This window comes from Trachemys scripta, chromosome 3 (genome assembly GCF_013100865.1).
Source record: "Trachemys scripta elegans isolate TJP31775 chromosome 3, CAS_Tse_1.0, whole genome shotgun sequence".
Classification (NCBI taxonomy): Eukaryota; Metazoa; Chordata; order Testudines; family Emydidae; genus Trachemys; species Trachemys scripta.
In genome coordinates this window covers 135867749-135894761 of record NC_048300.1, presented here as the reverse complement: position 1 = coordinate 135894761, position 27013 = coordinate 135867749, and the positions used below count along the sequence as shown (strand labels likewise).

General features: G+C 39.9%; 1 protein-coding gene across 2 annotated transcripts in view; it reads right to left on the bottom strand.

Annotated features, from left to right (window-relative positions):
• Positions 1 to 26728, bottom strand: part of BACH2 (BTB domain and CNC homolog 2) — a 253173-nt gene extending 226445 nt beyond the window's left edge. For both annotated transcript variants that reach the window (XM_034766029.1, XM_034766028.1), the window contains exon 1: positions 26192 to 26728. The gene's annotated coding sequence lies outside the window, so the exon portion shown is untranslated. The remainder of the gene's footprint in view (positions 1 to 26191) is intronic.
• Positions 26729 to 27013: the final 285 nt, after the last annotated feature.

Here is a 27013-nt window from a genome sequence, read left to right as displayed (position 1 = left end):
GAAGTTGGTCCAATAAAAGATATTACCTCACCCATCTGTCTCCCTAATATCCTGGGACCAACACAGTTACAACACTGCATACAGATAAAAGCTTGACAGATTTTGTCTAGTGTATACTTTTAAAGTGATTAGAATCAGCTTCTCTTAACAAAATTGCTATAGTAAGCACACAAAAAAATTTATTAAAAAGGTTTCTTTCTCTCATCTGACTGCAGAGAATTTATGGCACATGCAACACTTCCATTAGAGCTAATGAAAGTGGCACACGTTAATACCTCCAGAAGTTTTAAATATACCCAACATACACCTTCCCTTGTCATTAACTGCTTTCCGGAACTAAAATTCACTCCAGCTGGTGATATTACCTCCCATATTGCTCAGCGGCCCACCAATTCCAACTGCGTGAAAGTGTATCTGCATAGTAGGCATCAGTGGTAATGCAACATGTCAAATCCTCTCATATCTTCTTTACTTTCCATAAAGTAACTTTAATATATGCAAAAATATCTGATGTTTTGGGTACACACCCCATATACCCCCACACTTTTCGTTGTGTTTGTTGATGCTGAAACAGTTAGATAAACTGAATCTTCCAGAGTACAACGCAAAATGGCTGTCAACAGCCAAATTCATGTAATCCCAACTCCTCTACCTCCAATTAGTTACAATGAGCTATCCAATATAGAACAGATGGAAAACTGATGTTAGCTGGGACAAACAGACTGGAAAAAGGAAAATTCTTTATAAGATCATATGAAAAAACCACACCATGTTTCTCCAATGCTAACTCACCATGAATATGGGTCTTTTATATGAAATGTTTTTTAAAATGCCAAAAGTTTTTCAATGTATTATGAACCAATTTGTGTCTTATTGTGCTCTTCACTGTACATTTGTTTTTAATAACAAACCAATCCAATAAAGAATTTCCCTGCAGTCTCTGAAAATGGCATGCAATGGGAAAGAAATCAGAATTTATTTTGACAGTTAAGGTCTATTGATAGAATTACTGAGTGTCATGTTTCCTAAGCATAACTTCACATAGTAAATATTGTGTTATATATCTTCTATAAATTCATATTTTAGATAACAATTATGCCTGCTTTGTCTTAAATATCAAGTGTCAACCCCCTATGGCTATCTGTGGCTATGAACAGTAACTTAATGCAATTATTCTGAAAGTAACGATAAGTGGGCAGTCATGTGAATTTGTAACTTAATGGTTTAAGCATGAAATTAAACAAACAGGAGAAATTAATTAAAATGATTCAACATTAGACCATACTTGCTACAAAATATGAGTAAGTATTATAAACATTACATAATCTCATTTAAAGAGTCTGTGTAATGCATAGGTTTTACAAATATTTACTGACATTAATCTTGTTAAGTTATTTGAAGTGTTTTATTCAGTAACAGGATTGATTGGCTGGAAATACAGAGGCTCATACAAAATAGCTGAAAGCTCTTTTTGTGAGCATGATGGATTTTTTTTTAAGTAACTTGTTTAGAGTAGTAGAACGCAAGACAACAAAACATTACAAAAGGTTTTCCAATTGATAAATATGAAATATATCAGCCTATCTTGTCACTGCAGTTTTTACAGGGTCAAAGAGCCAAATGAGAAGTAATACCTTCATTTCTCTCTTTTTCATCCTGCTCAAAATCACTTTCCATTTGTCCACAAACAGATCTTGCCTCTAAAGCAGTGAAAACATTGTCGGTTCCATGGGAATGAGGAAATACCTATGCTCAGACTGGTGGAGATACATTTACAATCCCCAGGCAGAACCTCAGCTAGTGTGAAGGGTTACAACTACTATGGAACTAGGACAACTTACACAAACTAGAAATCTGCCTCGACACATCTGATATCTTTTGGCCACCCTCATCAAGTACTAACATTCATCCTTGCTATTTGTTTGCTTCCCCTTCCCCATAATAAGCATTAAGTCTAAACTCCTATAGAAGACAGGCCATAGAACGCCCTCAAAATAATTCCTAGAACATAATTTTTAGAAACATTAAAAAGATACACCTCTACCTCAATAGAACGCGACCCGATATAACACGAATTCGGATATAACTCGGTAAAGCAGTGCTCCGGGGGGGCGCGGCTGTGCACTCCGGTGGATCAAAGCAAGTTCGATATAACACAGTTTCACCTATAACGCGGTAAGATTTTTTTGGCTCCTGAGGACAGTGTTATATCGAGGTAGAGGTGTAGCTAGGGATGGAGAATCCACCATGACCCTTGGTAAATTGTTCCAATGGTTAATTATCCTCACTGTGAAAGGTTTATGCCTTATTTCCAATCTGAATTTGTCTAGATTCAACTTCCAGCCATTGAATTGGGTTGTACCTTTTTTCTGTTAGACTGAAGAGCATATTATTAAATATTTGTTCCCTATGCAGGTACTTACAGATGGTAATCAAGTCACCCCTTACCCTTCTCTTTATCAAGCTAATTAGATTGAGCTCCTTCAGTCTATTGCTAGAACGCATGGTTTCGAATCCTGTAATCATTCTTGTGAGTCTTCTTTGAACCCTCTCCAATTTATCAACATCCTTCTTAATTTTAGGCATCACAACCAGACATAGTATTTCAGCAGCACCAGTGTCAAATTCAGAGGCAAACTAACCTCTCTACTCTTACTCGAAATTCCCCCGTTTATGCAGCCCAGGATCACATTATCTTTTGGCCACAATGCAACACTGGGAGCTCATGTTCAACTGATCATCCACGACGACCCCAAAATCTTTTTCATAATTGCGGCTTCCCAGAGTAGAGTCCCCCATTGTGTAAGTATGGCCCAAATTCATTGTTCCTAGATGTATACATTTTCATTTAGTCATATTAAAACACATATTGTTTGCTTGCGCCCAAGTTTATCAGTGACCTGTCCTCTTCATTATTTGCCACTCCCCCAATTTGGGGGTTATCTGAAAACTTTATCCGTGAGGATTTTGTGTTTTCATTGACAAAAAAATGTTATGGTGTAGTACCAAGAACGAATCCCCGTGGAACCTCACTGGAAACACACTCGCTTGATGATGATTCCCAGTCTACAATTACATTTTGAGACCTGTTTGCAATGTTGTGGCAACTGTGTTAGTCTCAGGATATTAGAGAGACAAGGTAGGTGAGGTAATATCTTTCAATGGACCAACTTCTGTTGAAGAAAGAGACAAGCTTCGAGCTTACACAGAGCTTTTTTAACCCATTTAATGTATGGCACACTACTTTTATATTGTCCTAGTTTTTTTTAATCAAAATGCCATGTGGTATCAAGTCAAATGCCTTACAGAAGTCAGGTATATTATGTCAACTCTATTACCTTATTAACCAAACTGGTAATCTCATGAAAGATTACAAGTTTCTGTGACCATGGGTTTTATAATAAATAAATCAGATCATTATCCCATATTGTGTGATATTGCCTAGAGCAGACATGGGCAGACTACGGCCTACCAGCTGTTTTAAGCCAGCCCTCGAGCTCCCTCTGGGGAGCAGAGTCGAGGGCCGCTCCACAGGGCTTCCAGAAGTAGTGGCATAACCCCACTCCAGCAGGGGACCAGAGTCGGGGGCCGCTCCACACAGCTCCCGGAAGCCACATGATGGCCCACCTCCGGCTCCTATGCACTCCAATGGCCCTGCTCAAATGGCCCCCTTTGGCATTCCAATGGGAGCTGCAGGGGCAGCACCTGCAGACGGGGCGGCGCCTGCAGACGGGTGCACAGAGCTGCCTGGCCGCACCTCCACGTAGGAGCCGGAGAAAGGACATGCCGCTGCTTCTGGAACCCTCTTGAGAAAAGCACCACCGGGATCCTGCACCCCTGAGCCTCTCCCCATGCCCCAACCCCCTGCCTTAGCCCTGATCCCTCTCAATCCCAGCCCTCTCAATCCCAGCCTGGAGCACCCTCCTACATCCCAAACTCCTCATCCCCAGGCTCACCCCAGAGCTCTGCCCCCCAGCCGGAGCCCACACCCCCCACCCCACACCCTACTCCCTCACCCTAGCCTGGAGCCCCTCCCCCCCCAACTCCTTATTTCTGGCCCCATCCCAGAGCCCGCACCCCCAGCCAGAGCCCTCACCCCCACCTGCACCCCAACCCCAATTTTGTGAGCATTCATGGCCCACCATACAACTTCTATTCCCAGATGTGGCCCTTGGGCCAAAAGGTTTGCCTATCCCTGGCCTAGGACCATGTAGATTACTTCTCTTATTTTATTTATTTCAATTTTTTTAGAAGCTGTTTCCTATACATAGTATTTAGAAAACTCCCAATTATTTCCATCAAATAAACATTACTATTAGCTATGGCTAAGGTATAGTGGTGCTTTATACTGTACACAAGAAACTGACATAATGGATCACACCTGTGGTGAAGCTAGTCCTTACCTCCAACGGTAGCCAGCACCAGATGCTTCAGAGGAAGATATAAGAAGCTTTGCATTATGCAGATGAAAGATTACATGCTCCCCCACATTAAGTGTCCTCCTAATCCTTCACAGTTCAAAACTGGCTTACACACTAATGCATGAGGTTGCCAAGTTCTCTGCTCTGCAGACTGTCTTCCCACAGAATAATGACTCAAGTTCAAGGTCTCGGTACTTATCGTCAAGGCGCTCGCTCAGTGGCCTGGGCCCAGGATATCTAGAAGATTGCCTGAAGCTCCAGGATGAAGACTGGTTAACTACTGTGACTCAGGGAGCCTTTTGTGCACAGGTTTTTACTAGGCCGGATATATGCACAATAGTTCATGAAAGGATGGCATGGGAGGTCTCTAAAGAAAGCCAGGAGCCCACTGGTCATCATAATCATTGTGAAATATATGTTTGGAAAATATCTAAGGAATTATGTATTTAAACAAAAATTTATATTCTTAAAGTCTGAGAGTTAAGGCAGTTCACCAGGAGGTGACATAGGCATGTTCCTTTCACATAGGAGGTGAGGTAACAGACGCTTATCTCTCTGTCCAGCCAGGACAGTATTGCATGTCTTACAATGGATGCCTAATCGCATACTGAGTCAAAGAGTGACAAGACTGGGAAATCTACAAGAGAGAAAATCCACAGGGAAAAAAAAACATCAGCAGGGTGTGTCTTGTTTGTGTCTAGGATCAAAGGATTAGTCTGGTATATTAGGGCATACAAAAAAAAAAAAACACACAGGATCCTTCATCGAGGAGGCAAGCTGGCAAGTGATTTGTCTCCTGAAAAGAGTGTCACAGCTACCCTGGATGTAAACTGCAGGTGAGCAACACTTTATTAGACATTAAAGTATTTTGTTAATTAAGTTTAGGCTCTAGAATGCATGTTATAAATTTATTTTATATGTAACCATTGCTATTACTTGGAATCTCTATGCTTTGTTAAATAAACCTATTCTTTGTTTTGCTGTAAACCTATCTAAGTGCTGTGTGTTAATTGGAACGGTGATCTGAGATGGAACTGGTGGCGGGGGGGGGGGGGAAGGGACGGATAGTCAACTGGTTGTTTGGAAGCAGTGGATGTGAGAGTACTGAGACTGTCCAGCACAGCAGGGGTTGGACACTCCAAGGGGATGGTCAGAGGGCTGGAGCATGCCTATCACTAACCACTGCAGGCCTAAAGAGAGAGTTTGTGTTGCCCATGGCCAATGGAGCTGGGAGCCAACGCCCGGCCGGCACAGACAAGGTACCACCTGCCTTTAGCATGAGGAAGCCAAGGTACCTCAGCCCTGAGTACCTCCCGAGAAGGAGTCAGAACTACTCCTCCCTTCAAGCACAATGGAACTTGCCATCTGCCTTCTCTGATTGAAACAAACAGCAGCATATATTTTTTAAAACCAAAACAAAACCATATACTACACATACAGAGAACCTGTCTGCCCCAGGGAAGAGGAGAAGAGAGAGAATGAATTTCACGTGACAGATGTTCATCACACTGCTTAATGCACTGTTGGAAGGTGCTCAGATACTACAGTGATGGGGCAGTGTAAGAACCTATACAGAACAGAATAGCTGCCCAGATGCCTTTCCTGCATTGATACAATTAATTTAGAACCCTTCATCCACTTATTTAAGTATCTAACTAAATATCACTAATATCTAGATATACTGTACACAAATTATACTAAGGCAAAAATATATTTAGTCAATAGAGGGAACTCTACCTACATAAAAACAGAGTATTGTAGATTTAGTGTACTAAGGTCTCAATAACCAAAAGGGAAGAGTAGGCAATGATAAAGAGAATACTTTCCTCATGCCTCTTCTGGAATGCAAACTTGGAAGCAGGGCCTCCTGTGGTTAGAATGATTAAATGGCTTTGCTTTTTCTCCGCCGTTTTGACTGTTTTCTAAGTCATGAGAAAGGCAATGAGGGAGGAAAGGATGGAAGGGATGCAGTCTATTGCCAGATGACAGCAAAAGCATCCCTCTACTCATGCTCCAGTTCCTGGATATCTGCTACAGTATCTGAGATTTACCTATTTTCAGTGCAAATTGTTCCTGCTTTACAGATTATCTAGTTTACATTCCACTCACATGCTTTGGTGTCTTGCTCAGCCAGTCTATATGTGTGTTGAAATGCAGGGGAAGAAAAGGGTGTTACAGGATTTAAATTTTACACAACCCATTACAAAGCAGCTTGGATTTCTTTAACAGAGTCTGGCATTAGGCTATCCCGCCTTTCCAATTCAAGTAAGCTACCACAGCATAATCTGAACTGATAGAAATGTGTTTTTTCAGTGCTCTTTAAATTGACAAGAGATCCAGGTGAGCTTGTCCTCCGTTCTACTACAGAGTTTCTTTGCCCAGCGGAAAGTCCAGGGGAAATTATTATTTGCAGCTGGTGGGGACTCCCCCCATATACTCATGTCTTGCAGCTATGGTGGATGAAATTCAAGGGAGGTAGATATGTTGACTCACCATATCTATTGCACCACCAGCTGAGAAGGGTTTTTTGTTTTTTGTTTTGTTTTTTTACTTATAGGAAGAAATACTCACAGTATCAAGATGGTCCCCTGCCTGTTTCAGATCTAGGACAGGTCTTATGCCCTATATTTAACTCCTACCCACGCATAAAATTGTAGAGACTACTGAATAATTCAAGTGGACTCCCCAAGAAGATTGATCCCAACTGACTGGGCTGATCCTGTACCATTTTTGAAGGCAAAGAGGATAATTTCAGAATTGGAGCATGCATTTATGCTCTGCCTTAAATGTTTCCAGTAAAATTTGGGGATATTTGTTGTGAACTTGGGTCTTTTCTCCCCGAGAAAAAAAAAGGAAATTTTAACACTGCCACTATGTCTGTTGAAAATTGGGTTAGTTCGGATTTATGACAGGGGGGAGGCTGGGAATTGAAACTGTGTGCGCCCAGAGAAGGCAAATACCTGTGTGTGTCTCTGAGATTTGAAGCTAGCAGTGGAAGGCAGAGCTTATTGTCCTCAAATCTTTTTAACACTGGAGTCTGTCCACAGTCAACATTCTTAAGTTGGAAGAGTTATCCACAATTCAAGGATGGATTCTTAAGTTCCAGTGGACCACTAATGAGAAACCCAATATGTTAAAAGCAAGCAAAATAGAGCACCGGGTCAGTAAGACTACTAAATACCAAGAAGCATCTGGAGAAATTATGACAGACCAGTTAGGACTGTTTATTAGCATGTTTTTGCCAGCTTAAATTTCTGCTACCATGCTATTACTTCTCAGAACATACAGGTGACACAGAGAGATGCTTATTGATCAAAAGTCCTTCTCACTGCTCCCTCCAGCTTCCTGACTAGGGGACCCCACAGAAAAACTGGAGTCAACACTTGAATCTATTTTGGGTGAATTAAACCAGAGGACATGGAAGTCCTGATTTAGCTACATTCGAGTTTCTAGCCAACAAGACTTTTGTATCTCACAGAATTCAGTGTTGCCACCAACTTCAGAATGGAAAGCTGGCCTCCTTGGTATCGGAGAATGATGCTGCACGGTCTGAGACATGTGTATTACCAAATAATTCTACTTCTTCAGGACATTTTCTTTAAGGGGACTGGGTTGTTTGGGTTCCTCTCCACACAGCAGCTTCTTTTTCTAATTCCACACAAGTATCAGTGTCCTCTTCTCCAAAGGGCATTTCCGGGGCTTTCATGACATGGTGTGGGTGAGTGTCTTTTACACAGAGGAAACAAAGTGTCCCTTAGAGAGAACTGAAAAGAAACACACATACAAAGTTTGAATCTGAGAGAGACCTAGCAAAGGACTCCATTATTGGGGAGCAAAGAGATGCAGAGAGAAAGGGAAGCAACCTAAATTTTGTTAGGCTACATAATGACCCTTAGAGCTAGTAACAGACATTATCTGTCATTATGCTAGCAACATAAGAGATATTTACTGAAGCCTCTACTAGGTTGGGGTGTGAAAATATGGTGCAGGCACCCAATTTGACCCTGGAGTCAGTCAGTTATGGGAGAAAATGGAAATAGGGAGCAGGACATAGATGGTACTCAAGAATAAATCGTTGGTTGGAGCCTTGGAGAGTGCTGCCCTATACAAGGCCCTGGCTTCTAGGTGCTATTACAACACAAATTAATAAGCGTTGCACTTCTCCCTAATTATCTGTTTCTTCTGGTAGTACAAGAATGAGGTAACGTTACCCCCGCCCCCCATGGGGTAACCAGCACAGCAGGATAAGAAAAAACAGCATCTCAGCTTACAGGATGACTCCAGCTCCTTCTGACTGCCAGCAAGGCAAACAACAAGTGGAAGCCTACTGGGAGACAAAGGAGAAAAAACATGGGCACTAGCATGATTGGCCTGATTGACATGTGGGATAAAACCTGTACTGGTGACAGCCAAGTCACAGAAAGCCCCATTTCATAGGCTCCAACCTCAGGAATGGCGATATGCTCTTCTGCTAATTTCTAAATATGAATATATTTTGTTTGCGGTGTTTTGTACTAATACAGCGAGGGAAGAAGACTGCTATAGTTTTATTGTAGTCAACAGTCCAGTCACCAATACACAAACATTTATTTAGCAGTTACAAATCAAGCTAAACACAGACAATTTAAACATTCCAGGTTTACAATTCCTTTAAACTAGTAAGATCTAGAGCGAGTGCTATGACTGCCAGTGTTCTAGAATACTTCTTTTGAACATTATATATAGTTTGTCACCTATCAACAACATCTCCCTCACCTACATCTTTATCTTGATCCATATAAAACCTCTATTCATTACACAATGTTCCATCAAGAAGAGTAAGTCATTCATTCTTTGGGGAAAGAGGGAGAAATTAAGAGCTGTTTCCAATTCAATTTAAGTTTTGTTCTCCTTCCACTGAAGTGTGGTCAAGTTTTTCTGCCCTAGTTTGTATTTATATCGAAATCACTGTAGAATATATTTATGTGTTATTTGTGTTACCTATTCGGTCTTTGAAATAAAAAGAGGTTTTTTTCCGTGTGTCTGTGAGGAGAACGTAAAGTCTATACCTTTAGATAAATATGTGCATGAACTGAACAGGGGTGTGCGTGCGTGTGAGAGAGAGAGAGATACTTTGTGTATGTATGTGTAAGTATCTCTCTCACACACACACACACACACACACACACTCTTCAAAGTTCTCCCGCTTCTCTTATCACACGTCCCTTTCTGGCCTTTTAGTTGTTTAAGTGGCAGAGTTTCTTTCCCATGTAATTTGACTCACAATATCAGTGTTTTACAATAGGACTGCTATGCATGCCCAACTGATTTTGAGAAGCAGAGAGAGAAGTACTTTGGATTCATTTAAGGGGCCCTCCATACAGTGCACTCATTTTCTTTTGATTTCATGCTGAGACAAACATGCCCCACCCAGCCTTTTTACTGTATGTTCTAGTTCAAAGAAATGGCTTCCCGTAAGCAAATAAGCTCCATTTCTCTTTGGATACAGTATTTTTGAAGTGATGCAGTAAGGAAAGGATTTTATTAGTACAGATGCATTTTTTTTTTAATATCACCATCTACTGTAGTACCCAAATGAACAGGGGGCATGTAATTATACATCCACTTTTGGTATATAACAGAGGTACCTACCAGCTTTTTTAGTCTATTTTTTGCATTTCTCGTGTAATTTCTGAATCATGGGTTCAGCAACTTTGTGGCTTTGCATCATCTATACCAGAGGTTCTCAACCCGAGGCCCAATCAGTATACAGCTGTGGCTTATCTGACATCATCAGGGCCATACAAGTAGAGTGTGTGTGTGTGTGTGTGTGTGTGTGTGTGTGTGTGTGTGTGTGTGTGTGTGTGTGGGTATGCTTATAGAGAGCTGCATAAGCAACCCACAGTGGTAAACAGGTTGAGCGCCACTGATCTATACAAACTTTTTATATATAAATACTGCAGTACAAAAGTTTCAGCCTGGCAGCTGAGCACACTTACAGGGCTTTTCAATTGAAAGCCCCTTTCACACACCCCTCTTCCCAAGCACTGTCTGAACAACGGTATACAACTAGAAAGAGTGAAGAATGAACAGTCTTGCCATGAGACGTGAACTCTTAGGCTAGCGTGCTAAGAAATGAGCAGCAGCATCCTCAAAATTAAGCTAACTAAAATGTTGTTCCACTTTGCTAATTGTTCAGGTCTCTGTCTACATTTGTGTGGGAGCCTTTGAGTTTGGTTTTCTTTTACTTTTTAATTTTTCCATTTTATTTTACCTTCCATTTTTTCAAAGCATACATCAACCATGGCTAATTCATAACTGTGACACCACGCAAAATTAATATTTTCAAACCATAATTTGAAGTTTCAACTTTTCCCATACTATCAAATAGATTGATGTCTTTCTTTCAGTCAGAATCAACAATAAGATAGGAGACATAATAATTATTATTAGACAGCCAGTATATCTTACAGCTCAGCTGTAATTAATTTAATAATTAAATTCAATAACTCAATGCCTATCTTCAGTTGTGTGCACAAATCCCCCTGAAGTGGAACACTTGTAACTTCTATCAACCACTGACTGACAACAGGCATTCCAGGCACATTCAAGTGGAACATACCTGTTTTGCTGCTAAAAACGGTAGTAGGTACATTCTCTCATTCGACTAAATTTCAATGGCATGTTAACAGACCATATCAATGAGGAGAGTTAATGATAAAGAGAGATGCACATTCTTACTGAAGGAAGAAGGGCACTATAATATTCTTATCTCCTTACACGTCCTCTTTTTTCTCAGTGAGAGTATGCAATGCCTATTGATATTAACTCTTTCACTACTAGACTGCCACCACACTTACTGTATTATCACGCTCAATTAACATCCCATCAGAAATAATGGAATATGAACATACACTTAGTATATTCAACAGCACTGCACGTACATTCTATCTAGAGTATTAAACAGCAGGCAAGTGTAATGGAGTTACAGACCCTGCAGAATACAAGGGGAAGATATACTGGAACTTTAAAATAAATCTGTATTTGCAAATACTAACATTAAGCTCCTTGTGGGCAGTTTGGGGCCAGGGGGAAAGACACCTAATCTGAATGATACTCCTGTAATATTCCCAATATCGAAAGTTAGCTTTAATTTTAAGGATCATTTTGCATTAAAAAAAATGTTTTCAACGCCCCCAAAATAGGTGCAGTTTTTGTATGATAGAGAGTATCTTTTTTGACCTTTGATTGGGGTGACATGGTTGGGGTGTTTTTTTAAGCTTCTGGGTCTCTAAAAAGTTGTGGAAACTTTTAAAGACAGAAAAGGCCATGGCAAAAAAAAGGAAGAAATGCAACCCTAGATAATTTTAAAGATTTCATATACCTAAAATGGGCAAATTTAAACCGCAGTCTTAGTCATAAACCTACAAGAAGCAAATCAGTAACAGTGAAAGAAAAACTACCGCAAGCAAAACCTGATGCAGTGCGAATATAGTTTGAACCAGTGGGTTACAGTACATCACAATGTACGCCAAAGGAAGTGGGTGTAATACCTCTCTCATTGCTTCTCCTCCCTCCCCCAACCTCATTTGACCACCTGTAACAGTCTCAGAGGAAGCAGACAATCTCCCACATACTTTCCAGCTACACTGCAACAGCCACAAAGTACACATGCAGCTATCAGCACATGTGTAAAAATATATACGTGGAGCATCAGTGTCAGAAATCTTTGTGATGATTAACCTACTCTACAAAAAAAACTACCAGAAAAAACACAAGGGGCAACTGATCCCCCTCAAACCCACACAAGACTGGAAAATTATGGTAAGCAGGACATAACCTCTGTTTACTACTGGGAGCTGCGGTTGAGATTAGCACTCAGCAGAAAACGTTAGCCCTTCTGACCAGCATTTTCCACTAATGATTGAATTGGGTTGGAGTGGGGAGAAAAGGGGTGAGTAGGAGGGGGGACAGAAGTATCTTCATTTCCTTTTGGCCTTTAGGTACCATTAACCAATGTGGTTCAGACAGTTTTTTCTTTGATAAACTAGAATTATGGCACAAATCTTGCCACCGGTTCTGAAGCAAGACTTTCCGGGTAGATCAATAAGGTGTACTGCATTAAAAAACAAAACAAAAAACCCACTAATAGCACGACAGGGCCTTGTGAACCTGATCAGCAAAACCCATCTAAAGGGGCTTTCTTTGCGGAAACTACAGGGCAGCTGGGTTTCAGCTGGTTTTAATACCCCTGCAAAAGAAGATGTGTACCCTTTAAGAAGTCTTTTATCCCATATATACAAGTGTAAGGGGTTTTTAGATGAGCCCTAAATAAAAAAGGGGATTCCCGTTACCTGGAGCTTAGGTAGGAAAAGCCCAAGAATCCTCATGCCCACAAGATGTCAACCTACTTTTAATTTTATTTTTAAAAAAAGAAGTGTCTTCTGGAAACTGTTTGACAAAATTTGCATATACTGCAACAGTGATTTTCCCCCTGTGAGTTGCCTTAAACTTGCTAATATTTGGGGGGGGGGGGGAGAGTTAAAAATAAAAGCTAATAGTTAAAAGTCATGTGTAAACTCTGTGTTTCACTTGAACAATTATTTAAAATAGTGGTTTCTTTAACTGAATAAATCTGCACCTGCAAAATGAATCACTGCTCTATAAATATAGAAGAGAGAATCCTTTCCAGGTTATATGTTTACACATTCTCAACGACGTTTTATATTTCAATTTTGTGGAAGGATACTACTATTGTTGTAAAGAAATTTCGTAAATCTCCAAAAAGTTTCTTTTAAAGCAAACTGAAGACAAGAAAAAAAAAAACTTTCACAAAAGAAAAAGCATTAAATATGACTTTAGCATTACATTATTAACACAATGGTCCATGCTGCATTCCAGATTAATCCACAATACTTGGATTTTTTGATCAATTTTTCTTTGACCACAGAATCCCCCAAATCCCTGAACATCCCACAATAAAACTCTTATAAAAAATGGGGTGCTAAAATGAAGTGTAAGTCACCTACCTATAGAAGTATAGATTACTCATAGATTATCACACCAGAAAGGACCATTGTGATCATCTAGTCCAGAGGTAGGCAACCTGTGGCACGCAAGCTGATTTTCAGTGGCACTCACACTGCCCAGGTCCTGGCCAGCGTTCCAGGGGGCTCTGCATTTTAATATAATTTTAAATGAAGCTTCTTAAACATTTTAAAAACCTTATTTACTTTACATACAACAATAGTTTAGTTATATATTATAGACTTATAGAATGAGACCTTCTAAAAAAGTTTAAATGTATTATTGGCACGCAAAACCTTAAATTAGAGTGAATAAATGAAGACTCAGCACACCACTTCTGAAAGGTTGCCGACCGCTGATCTAGTCTGACCTTCTGACATGGAAATGTAATGTATGTGTCTGAAATTCTAAGATTGGCAACTATGCCATATTATTGAATTGAAAAAAAAATCTCACAAAATACAAAGGGTCTATTTCTGATAGTAAAAGATTAGCTTGGAAGATCTGTCTTCCAATGATAAAGAACTGAAGACGAACAGCTAGAAGTAATCAAGAAATTCCTTGCAACATATCTACTTAGATTTATAACAATATACAAAAAAGCACCAATCCTCATCTCTAGGTGCCTATTAAAATTTTAAAATATTATCAAATTAAAAGTAGCAGCTACTCCACGCTCACACACAAACGTAGTATCGAGACAAGTTCAACACTGTTGCAGACACCAGCCCCTTATTGAGCTCCTTCCTCCCCCAGGCCCTGGAAAATATGCAGGTCTTGTAGCATGCCCTGAAAGTTTAAATTTGGGTTGTACTGGGCCACAGAGATGTGGGTGGGTGACGAGAGGACGGAGGTAGTAGGTTCAAAAGTTGATTGATGGCCCCTCTCAGAGAACACCTGGCCTGCAGCATCCTCTCTTTAATACTGAGAAGCCACCCACATAACTATCTACACTGATCACAGCTGTGCAGTATTGCACGAGGAGACAAGCCACATGTCTTAACTGGGCAGATTCCAGGCCATTTATTAAAATGTAAATTCTACTTGTTGAAAGTGAAGGGGTGTTTTGGTAACACTACAGTAAGATGCAGGGATTTCTCAGGTGTTTCATTATGATCTCTGGCTCACTTCAATTTTGTATCACATCAGGAGCGGTTACTGAAATAAATGAGAATTTATGAAAAAAGTCCAGGGTGAAATGAGGTCCTAAGGAATTAATTTTGTTTTGATTGAGGCAGGACGGGGCAGTAAAAGCAGTAGTACTGGTTAATTCTTTGCTCCTTTCAAACTGTGCCAAGTTAGAACACAGCTTGTCGGCTCAAGAGCAGATCTAACAACAACAAATCTATAAATCACACTTTTTTTTAAAAAAAGTAAAGCGCTTGATACAGTTTTCAGCCCTGAAAATACAACTGAAAACCCCCCACTCCAAATCCAACCACAAGCACATCGCTTTTGTAACTAAAATGGATACAAACAATGTATTGAGAAGTAAATACATTTTAAACAAAACATTTATAGTACAAAGTCTGTAAGTTACCAGGATATGCAAAACTCAAAAGTTACATGTTCAGATAAGCATCCAAACTATATATGTTTACCCAAAGTTTAGATGAACTATCCAAAGTGCCAGGTTTCAGAGTAGCAGCCGTGTTAGTCTGTATCCACAAAAAGAACAGGAGTACTTGTGGCACCTTAGAGACTAACAAATTTATTTGAGCATTATTTTTATGCTGAAATAAATTTGTTAGTCTCTAAAGTGCCACAAGTACTCCTGTTCTTTATCCAAAGTGCCTCCAGTTTGCAAAGTGGGGCTGAAAATTTTCTAAGTGCAAGATTTCTCATATTTCAGAACCAGAACTGAACAAAGGCATTTGAAGGCTTCAGAAACTTGAGATTTAAGATCAGATTTTGAAATGGGTAAAAATTTGCATGTCTTTTCCCCCAAAATACCAATCTGCACAGAGATTTTTTTTTCCATTAAGGTGACTGCTCCAGCAAGTGATAAATCTATGCCATAGCATTATTATTTTGGAAGCGATTAAGGCTGTTTTCTGATTAGTGAAGATACTAACAAGAACATGTTCCTTTCCCAACCTACCATTTTCTTGCTGCTTCAGTTTACAGTGAAATCGTAATGCTGAACTGGTGATATCACATGAATATCTATGGCAACATGCCAACACCAAACATGGAGGTAATGACCTCACTGCAGGATCAACCAGATGGAGAAGTGGGGTTGAGAAAGAGAGAGAAAGGAAAAAAAATATCTGAAATACCTATAAAGTGAATAAAGAAAGTGGCTAGCCAAGTAAATCACTTTTGTTATCACTGTTCTCCCCACACACACAGTTTTGAAGTCTCTCCTTAACTTTGAATTCCTTTGTTTTTGAGGGTTTTAGTCAGATGTTATTTTAGAACACTCTGAAAAGGCTTTGGGTTCTATAAAGTTCTGCAGTGACATTACTGACCTTGTTACTCTTTACAGTACTCCAGTTCCCATGAGAAAGAACAAGTTGTTTGAATCACCTGTAGTATTTTAACTACTATTCTCAACTTCAAAAATGATAGGCATCACCTCAACCAAATATCTACACAATCTTTATAGGAAGGTTTTATAATTTCAAGTTCTGTAGTGATAACACTTCAGCAGCATAAGGATTGTTTCACCAAAAGGAAGTTGAAAAGCAATGCAACTATTTGTATATAACAGCTAGCGAACATCAACTTCAGTCTTTCATGACAACACCAGGCAGCTTTCACCAAGTGTATGCCTCAATATACTCACAATTTAGTGACACAGAGAATGACAAAGCTTAATAAAATATTGGAAACCAACTAGTGGAGCTATGAGCCTGTAGCTTTGGGTGGTGGGCAGCTGAAAGGAAGAACAGGAAATGTTATACGGATTAAAACCAAAAACAGACAGGTCAATGCCCAAATGAACTTGTGTATTAGTTTGCAACCTTGAATTCTGAATTAACAATCAAGGCTAGACAAAACTATTATGCTGTGACTATCATTCAGCATGCCAAATCATACTAGCTTCAAAACACACAGAATGGTAATATTTTTAAGGGAAAGTCTGGATACTTTGTTTTAGTAATGCTTACAGCTTTTCAGTTTGGAATTTAGTGGTAACCACACTAAGCATTACTCACATTATGAATTAAGTAGAAGGTAAACATAAATTGGTAGCGAACTAACTGTCCAAGAAACTGACTAATGAATGAATCATTTACTCCACTTTTAGTCTAACAGTAAAATAAAGAAAGAAAAAGATCAAGAAAGGAAAGCAAAGGAAAAGGACATAAACATAAGAATTCTTTGCAGAAGTGTTTATGTTTGCATTACCTTTGAACTTCCAACTATGACAAACAGCCACATCGTTATATAAAACTACTGTATGTATGAGTTTTATGTACTTGTTCAATGAAATACTGCAGTTTCTTGAATACTCTTGATTGATGTGGACTTTTATCACAAGAATTCTGCACATTTTTTCTCACCACACATTTTAAAGTATTTACACAAGAATGCATAAAGGATTTGAAAATAAACTTTAAGCCATTGGGTTTAATCTGAAGTGTTTGGCAGGTTAAACATTCTGGGTAAAATTGTCAAAAGTATCTAAGTGACTTAGGAACTTAAGTTTCATTAACTTGACTGAGGTGCTTTTGAAAATGGAACTTATGTGTCTATGTGACTTACGTGTTTTTGAAAGTTTTATCCTTTATGTTTATAATGCACCTACTACCATTGTGTCTGTGGTCCTGAGTCTTTTCTACAGACAGGCTGAAATCAGAACAACAAATCTAGATGCCTTTCAACTTTGGACAACATCTGATCCAGCCCATCTTTAGTCCTTACCCACACAAAATTACTCCATGTACTTCACTAGGAGTTCTCCTTAAATAAAGATTACAGGAGTTGGCTATCTATTCCCTCCTGTTCTTATAAAACCAGGACCATCGTCTTTTTGCATGTACTGAATAACTAGAAGTTTTATGTTTCTCACAGTAAGGTTTCCATAGACTTGTACAACTATATTATTCAGTGTGCTTTTCACAGTAAAAGGTACCAGAAAGAAACCCTCAATCCTAATTTGAGTTATACACCTGCCTATATCTTGTATCTGAAATAATCCAGTAAAACCAGAAACCAAAAATAGTTTACAGAATATAGATATTTTAAAATACTATTCCATGCACAATGACTTCTAAACATAAAAGGACAGATGCTCAGCTGGTGTGAATTATCTATTGAATTCACTGGAGCCTATAGAAATTTTCACTAGCTGATGATCTACCCCAAAGTGATTTTTTTTTTTAAATCCACTGTTTTAAAGAGGCCCAATAAGAGAATCAGAAACAACAAATCCTTATAAAGAGTGATTTGTTGTCGCAAGCACTGCAACAGTAGAACCAGCATATCTGGAAGCTAGTTGTATAAATGTTGATATGATAAGTAATACAACAGCAAAGATTTGTTTTGTCTTCTTCTTCTTTACGCATAACATCCTGAAACTTTTTAAACAACGCTGCCATCCTGAAAGCAAAACAGCACCACTCTCTAAATAAATTAAAGGAGGAAATCAGAAGAGTTTTCAAAGAATACAATAGCTAGTATTACAGCTGAAATACCAGGTATTTCAGCTGTAATATTAGCATGATCATTATATTTGACCTATAATACAGAATGGAGGGTAGTCTGTCCTATAATCAATTTTAAAAATGCATTACCTTGCAAAAAACAACGGATCCAAAGAACAATGAAACACAATTGTCACAGACTATACAGTTTCTTCTCCTCTAACAATTCTTATCGGATTTGAATTTCTCTATACAACACAAAGAGAGGGGTGGAGCATCCAAGAAGGACAAAGGTTTAATAGAAATCAGTTTCTTTTTTGCATTTTTACTACTAGAAGACAAATTTCCTCGTAGGCAATGAGCAATCAGCTTTGCCATTTATTCTCCAACTCTTATTTCTATTAACCTTCTTCTTGGGATCCTTTGAAACCAAAGGAAATAGCAATATAGGTTGGTCAGCAATACTACCATCCTCCACAGCAGTTTAACTGAATTGAATTAAATGGTAGAACAGGTTGGCAGAATGAAGCAGTGTTTGCCCTTTTTTTCTTCCTGAGATAACGGAGGTTAGATTTTCCACTTATATTTCCTCTAACAAAAAGTTCAGGACACAGAAGACTGGAGGTTAGGAAAGGTTTCATAGTGCAAATAGAAGTATCACAACTAATGGTGCAACTAATTTTTATTGGGTGGGCGGAAGGAGAGGGAAGACCTTTCACCACTGTAAAGCAAATCATGAAACCTTCCATAAGTTTAAAAAAAGCACAAAGTAATATTTTCCAACCTTTCACTAAGAGTAGGGGTGAAAACCACATGTTTTAAAGGTCTTGCACAGTTTTATTATTAGAAGTAGAAACCCTACTGATACTGATGAGTCATTTGTATTGGCGGAAACCAAGAACACCCATCTTCTTCGCGGGTTACACGGCACTCAGTGTGGTTTTCTATTCATTACCGGTCAAAGTAGTTGACTGAAAACAAAACAAGAGACAAGAACTCACCTTCGCTCTCGATGCCTGTTTAATACCAGCTGATTAGTTTATCATCCTTCTAGAGATTGCTTACATTGACTACTTTTGGTTACATAAACAAGGGGAGTCCCTTTCAGAAAAAAAGGTGAGTGCCTTTAAACTTTAAAATAATCAAGATTAAATCCAGCACTGAAAATGGGTAATATACTCCATTTCTGCAATGACCTCTCTGACAGATTCAAACAAAACACAAACCAATTACAAATATATGGAATCAGCAGAAGCTGTCACCTTGAGGAACCTTCTGAATCATCAGAACAGAGTCCGTAAATACAAAAAGGACCAGTTGCACTAGAATATAAGTTTTCATCCTCATACAAATGAAGGAGCCTCTAATGTTAATAAAGGAGTTATTTCGGTACATAGGATTAAAAAAAAAAAACAGAATCCAAGAGCTAATAGAACTTTGAAAATAATAAAATCCAAAAACTTGAAATAGTGTTCTAAGTGGAATTCTCCATTGAATGGAATGAGTAATTCTGCTTTTTTAAAAAAAACGGAACAGCCCATAATTACCTAGGGAAAATGCCATTCTAATGTTAAACTCCAAATCTGATGCAGGAACAATAGTTCCTTTTTTGTAAAGCCACCATCCACATTCAAACAAAAGCCAACCAACACACAAACCACACACAAAAACCAAACAAAAACCAACACAAACACACACGTCCTATTAAATGTTTGCTGGAATCAGATGCAGTTCAGCCATAGTTTGAACAGAGGTGGAACAAACTGCAACTTTTTGCCATGAATGCCAAAATGCTGGCCTAAACAAATGCAAGATTTTGATAGTACTGGGGGAAGAAACTACAGCGAAGCAGTGGCCAGAGAACTGAAAATATGTACCAACACTCACATTCTCTCAGTCTGTCTCTTACTGTGGACAGTTTATAGTGAGGATAGCTCTGAGCTGCAGCAGACATGTGAGTCAGCAAGAGCTGCCTGTAGGAAACTGCTGACATGTTAAATTGCTCTGCATACACTGCACACACCTACCCACTAAACAAAAACAGGGTGTATGCAAATTAGTGCACAGGAACACCTCCACACTTACAGTTCTTGTTTTCCTAGTTCAGATCTAAATTATAAAACAATCACTAATAATAAACACTTTGAATGTCAGCTATAACAAGCAGCTGTGTTCATGTCTCAAGGGTCACTTTGTTTTATTCAAATAGGTTTAATTCATTTCTCTCTTTGCAAAAAGCAAAATTGTTGCTCTATAGATGACAAGAATTGCATGGTGACAGACACCTATATACAGTTCCTGGTTTTATGAATGGGGGACTCCTCTTGAACCTACACATTAAAATCAAATGAAACAGATATCTATTACAGTTTGGGTGAATATTTTGAAGCCAGAATGCCAAAAATAAGAAATAGCCTCAATTTCAACACCCATCAGATTTAAACAACTGGGAATTCCCAGGTTTTCCTGATTCTAAGAATTCTCCAAACAACACTTTTTTGTTGATGATACATTCTGAAGTCGTGTAAAAGTGATATTCAAACTTCCATGAACTAGAAGTATTTAAGAAGTAAATCTCAGAGAATGAGAGAATTTCAGGTCATCTTCCATATACCAAGAGTGACAAGAAAGTGTAGACTGTAGTGACTTCTCCATGAGGCTCTAGTTTAAATGTCAAATAAAACATTGGCTTGCTATGTATATTTATTGTAGAGAATCTGTTTGGGAAGAACTTGGCATTCTGTTTATTGTAGTATGGAAAGCCATCACTCTCCTCCCTCCCCTGCCCATTTGTAATAGTCTAGTTACTATGCCAGTACAATTTATGATCTCCAAACTGTTTTGGTGGGCCTTTGCATATAACCTTCAATGGAACTAGAGGAAAATTCCCCAGCAGCATCCCTTTTTTTGGCTGATCAAAGATATGATACATATAACTATTTAGTAGGGTTTCCAAAACCCATTCTGCCATTCTTTTTTTTTTGTTACCATATTTTGAACATCAGTAGATCTTCAGTAAGTGCTGGTAGTTTTTGTACTAAACCAGTAGCATCAATTTAAGCTCATTATTGGTCACACAAATTTGTATGCATTTCACTGCTTGATTTTGCTTAAATTATAATTTAAAGTCCAATAATGGCAGAGTAAGTATCACGCTTTTCAACACACTACAAAGATGTTTCAGCCTAACTAAAAAGCAGAATGAGCACACTGCAACTCAGTTGGCTACAGAGTCATACATTTCCTGATGCAAGCTTCAAATGTGTACTTATTATTCAGACAGCTGCCAAGGTTAATATCTTTTGGCTGAAGCAATGGTGACCAGTTTTTGTAAAAAGCTGAGTAAGCATTTTGAACACTATCCTGGCAAACCACTGGTAGATTTAGAGGTAGGGAGTCATTGTTCACTCAACCGCAATAATATATTCAATTTAAAACCTATTCAAATCTTAGTGGAGAATTGCAGTATCTTCAAAGAATCTGCCACAGTCTCCTAAATTGATTGTAACGGAGAAACAAATCACTTAGATTTTTAAAGAAAGCTGGTATTTCTCATTAGAAATGAGTCCAATTTTTCTTTACTACATCAACAAAATGCATTGTATAGGCCCCTTATTCCAACTCGGAAATAAGTTATACACAAGCCCTACATTATACACCACACCCAAAGTAAACATAAATCTATACTTGAAGGATGTGATAATATGCTCATTAGAATGCAAGTCACATGTGCAACACCCAAAAGACATAGAAGTCAGGCTTGTAAATGAAGAAAAGTTATTTTTGACTGCACTTTTGAATAAGAGTGGACACTCTTACAAGGTGAGCAGGGCTTTGCATACAATTAGAGGACTGTGTAAAATGCATTTGCCCATCTGAATTAGAAAAGGAAAAGAGATTCCTCACAAACACACCTTTAGTATATGCAGCTCTAAGAAATCACCTATTCATTACATTTTTTATAAAAAATGTAATCACTACTGAAAAGCCTAATTAGGACCTGTCATATACTACTGTACAACCAATTTTTAGATGTTTTAAACATCCATCAAGCTGAAACTGGACAATTTTTCATCCCAGATGCACTTTTAGTGGTCTTTTCTCACCCTATGCTCGAGTAAAGTCCTGCTGAAATGAATGGATATCATGGACATGTAAGGAGAAAGTATTCCTCTTTAATGTTTTGGGGAATGGGATTTAAAAAATAATGAGGAAGTCATTCTGATTGTTTTTCATGGTTGCAGATATTTGTAGAGTAAGCCTCAACAGATATTAGCCAAGATGGTCAAGGACGTAACCCCATGCCCTGGATGTCCCTAAGCCTCTGACTGCCAGAAGCTGAGACTGGACAACAGGAGATAGATCACTCGATAAAATGCCTGGCTCTGTTCATTCCCTCAGAAGCATCAGGCATCGGTCAATGTTGGAAGACAGGATACCGGGCTAGATGGACCAATGGTATGACCCAGTATGGCTATTCTTATGAAAAGCTAGTCCAACAAATACCACAGCCTGTAAAGAAGAATAGCTATTTTACTTAACTACAAGACAAGCTTTAACAGCCAAGCTATTGAGGCTTTTAAATAACTAAATGTGGGAAATTACTATTACACATTCCATACTACATATCACATACATAGGTGTTTGGTTTCATCTCTCCCACTGTCATTAATTATGTGCGTACATGAAGAGATGCACAGACCCCTGTGCAGCATGGAGATTGTACTAAACCTCATTAATGTCAATGGGTCTCCAAGGCCTTCTACAATGTCAAAACATTTACCAGGATTTTTCATATTAAGAATATTAGGCATCAACATGATACTACTATTTATCTGGATTTGGGCCATTACTCTCAGTCAGCAATATTCTTTATTCCTAGTGTACAGCACACTATAGTTTGCAAATTTTCTCCTCAGTGCTAAGGTACTATGGCTGAAAGCAAAGGGGGGTGGGGAGGGAGAAAGGGTTATCATCATGATATCTGGGGTCTATTCTGTTTACACATATAAATTCCATTAATTCTAATGGAAGCCCCCATGTGCCTCTATGCTAGGATGCAACCAGAAACATTAGCCCTACCACTGAATTGCCTGCTTTTTAAAGTTATATGAGATATAAACCATTGTTAACAATTGACTATTCAGGATTTTTATTTTATTAAACACATATTTTGGAGTATATCACCCAATAGTCTGTTGTGTACACCCTCCTCCCAGTACTCGTTGCTGTCTGCCATTTAAAAATGTATGTTAGTACACATTATAAAAAAAATGCAATGTTGTCTAATTTTACATCTTAACACTACTTGTGCTTCTATAGGACTTTTCATTAGTAATGTTGTTATCCTGCTCATTTTACAATTTGGTCAACTGAGGCACACCTTGGGTAAGTGGTTTGCCCAATATCTCAAAGCTGGAAAGTGGAAAAGCTAGAAATAGAAACGTGAAATTCTGATTCTTTATCATCTGCTCTTACTATTAGATAAGATTTCCTTCCACTTTGTGCAGCTGATTTTGATGCATAATGTCCAACACCTTCAAATCAATCTTTGGAGTTAGATGGTTAAGTGTGAAAAGAACACCAATATTTAAAAGCACATATCCATGATACTACAATGAAGTACTATGCCAATTTACCTGCTACATTGGCACTGAGATACTAACTACAGTGATGGGCCCACACAAGTCAATCTTGAATTTCAGAAGGATATGCCCTCATCTGAAGCAGAATTTAGCTTTTCACTTACACGCTGAAGTGCCTTCCGAAATGTTATTAATAAAATGTTACTACACAAGCCCTGTAGTTAAATGCTTAACACACTTCCTTAGCCATTTTATTCTATTCAAACATATGAAAAGCAATTATTCCATTTCCTACCCAAAATTTCACTTTCCCCTTAGCCAAACAATTGTCAAATAATACAAGCAAACTACACCAAATAATACACCACCTCCAAACTACACTTACATGCAGCTAAAACAAAAATCTCATACAAATCTACCCACTCAAAAAAAGAAAAAGAAATAAAAATACTCGCTCTCCGCTCAAGACCTAAAATATCACATTAAAATGCATACAAATTTTATGACAATGATGAAGTCTCAAAAAATGGATTTTATCATTAAAACACTGACAAATGTTCAACTACAGCAGAGCAAACAGCAACACTATAATTTAGCAATCTTTTTAGATACTAAAGTCTGATTCCAACAAGGGGCCATTTCTGCCTCATGTTCATTATTACCTTAAATAATGAAAAATGCAGTTTACTCCAGAGCTGCCAGGGCTTCAGTAATAAGGGTATGATGATCTCACAATAACTGAAACATTTTAAGCAAGACACCCGCTGTATTATAAAAATAGCCTGTTCCACAAAAGGAGAGGCATGATTTCACACTTAGCTTCTTTCATGACAGCCAGAGCTTTTGCAGCTAACGGCCTTGCCTACATGTTATATTTTAATGATCTGAGAAAATTGTTATCAGAGTTATCCTTGCTCTCTAATTTTACTCCAAACAGAGTGGGGGAAAGCATCATCTCTCAATAAGCACTATCTTCTTTGCAGACCCCACTAGGCAGGAAAGAAATTAGCTTTTTTTGTTAATTTCAACAGATGAAATTAACAGAAAAACTGCTCTGAAGCAAAAAGATGTCATCTGAGAAATGAAGAAATGATCTGATGCTTGCCAGAAACCATTAAAATTGGGTCTCGTTTACCCCAAGAACACTGTCAATAATAAAATTATTTTGCAGGCTGTTACACACACTGAGCAACTACACTGTTTGGCAACAACTTGCAGTAAGTTACAAACTAGCTTGAAGACAGGGTTTGAACCCCAAGCACACGCAGGCATTTTACAAGTGAGTATGACCAATACCTCCACGCAGGTGTCTAATGAAATAAATAGCTGAGCCACTCTTAAAGAAAAGCCACAGAAGCAAGCAAGCTACAGAAAGGACCCTCTTTCATGGGGCAGTAACTTCGAAACTACACACACACACACACACACACACACACCCAACATCTCTCCACTGCAGAACACCGCAACGTGACCACTTACCCGAAGGGGAAAGTGGGAGAAATCCGGGAACTGAACAGTTTCACGTCGCGATACACATAAGATCCCGAACACAAAACCCCATCAAAGGAAAGGGGGAGGTGGAGTCGGGTTGATGAGAAGAGCTTTACATACAAGGTGGCTATAAAGGGGGGTCTGGCAGGAAGTATTCAGCCACCCAGCGAGGACAAAAATTCACACTCTGTCACATTGCTTAAGGGAAGTGTGTGCAAGGAACCCAAAGGGAAATGCAATCCCAATTGCTTTGCTTTTTAGCAGCACCCTCCTCGCTTTATGTTAACCTAGGCATTCTTTGCTCGCCGGGGGGCTTGGATCCAACAAATGCACAGCAAAACCTATGGGTGGGATTTCCTTTTTTAAGAAAGATCGAGCCAGTCGCCGTAGCACAAAAGAGCTAAAATGCCCAAATAAAAGATGCGAAGGGGAAACAAGGAGGAGGGGGTAAACAAGGGGTCTTCGCCTCATTCCCCCTCCTCTCGCTGCTCGTTAAAAAGGCCTCGAAATCTGACAGCTGCTTTCGTCCGCTCGTACAAAACAAGAGCCCCCGTGCCTGACTTATTACTCTTGTGCTCCTCCTCCTGCTTACTCAAAACACCCATCACCATGCATGCAATATACCATCTACACTTTCCTCTGGCGCGCACACTAAAGCAACTGCGAGCTGACCATCATTCGACACCCTCTCTCTGCTCCTCCTTCATCCCCACCATAACGCCCATAAAAGGCACCCTTTGCGGTGGTCCCTAAGCGTCAAGCTAAGCTAGTACCGGCCAGCAACAAACAGCCGAGCTGGACTCACTCTCTCTCTCTCTCTCACACACACACACACACACACACACTTCAGATCCTTTTACACACTTTCAGTTACGCAACGTTTCTGTGGTTGGTTCCCACTTTTAGAAATTACTGTTCGCCCTCCTGCGAACCTGAGAGCGGGGCTTGTTTTTAAATATGCCCCCGCAGCAGCTGGCTCGGAGAAAATCCGCCCCTTCTCTCTCTCCCCCTTCCCCCCCGCTCTCCCAGCTGCACACCCACCAAACTTCAGCTCCATCATTCCCCGGGAAAAAAGAGCTGCGAAAAGGGTACTCACCTTCTTCGCCTGCAACTTCCGATCCTTCTCCTCTCGCTGCAGCCTCCCCAGCCCGTTGGGGCTCGGGGGCAGAGTGGGACGTGGAAGGGGGTGGGGTGGGGGCTGGATTTGCTGATGAGGGAGGGGGAGGGTTTTTTTTGCAGTTAGGAATGTGCACCCGCGGAGACGCACCTCACATGGCGATGGCTTAAAAACCAGCTGCCTCCAAAGTCTTTGCAGAGAAAAATAGAGGGAGGGGACGGGGAGCAGCAGGAGGAGGAGGGAAGGCTGCAGCAGGGGAGGGGGACGTGGGGAGGGGGAGTCGCACAGGAATCGCTACGCTGCTGCTGCTGCACTCGGGACTGGCGGCGGCTGCACAAGGCGGTGGCAACTCGGTGCCTTCGCAGCCCGGCGGCGTGTTGCTACTGCTGCGGCGGCTGCCCCCGCTCTGTTGGTTACACTCTCCCCGTGGCTCGCGCTCTCCCCAACGGAACGCCGCCTACTCCCCTCAATCGCTACATTGTTGACATTCGCAGGCTGACATCATCCCCCTCCTCCTCCTCCTCCACCGCCGCCCGCCTTTCCCATTCACAATAACGCTACGTAAACCGCGTAGCGCCCTCTCCCTCGGCGGCGAGGACGCCTTCGCGCAGAAACAGGCGTAACGCCGCTCCACGAATAGCGGCTTCACCGGCATCCCCACGCTCAGGCGCACGCGCACCTCCCTCTCCAGCGTTCTAGTCCGTGTCTCTTTCTCGCTCGCTCTCTCCAGCGTCTTCTCCCGGCGGCCTCCCTGTTGTGCTCGCGCGCGGCCGAGGGGCAGGCTGGGAGTTGTAGTCCTCA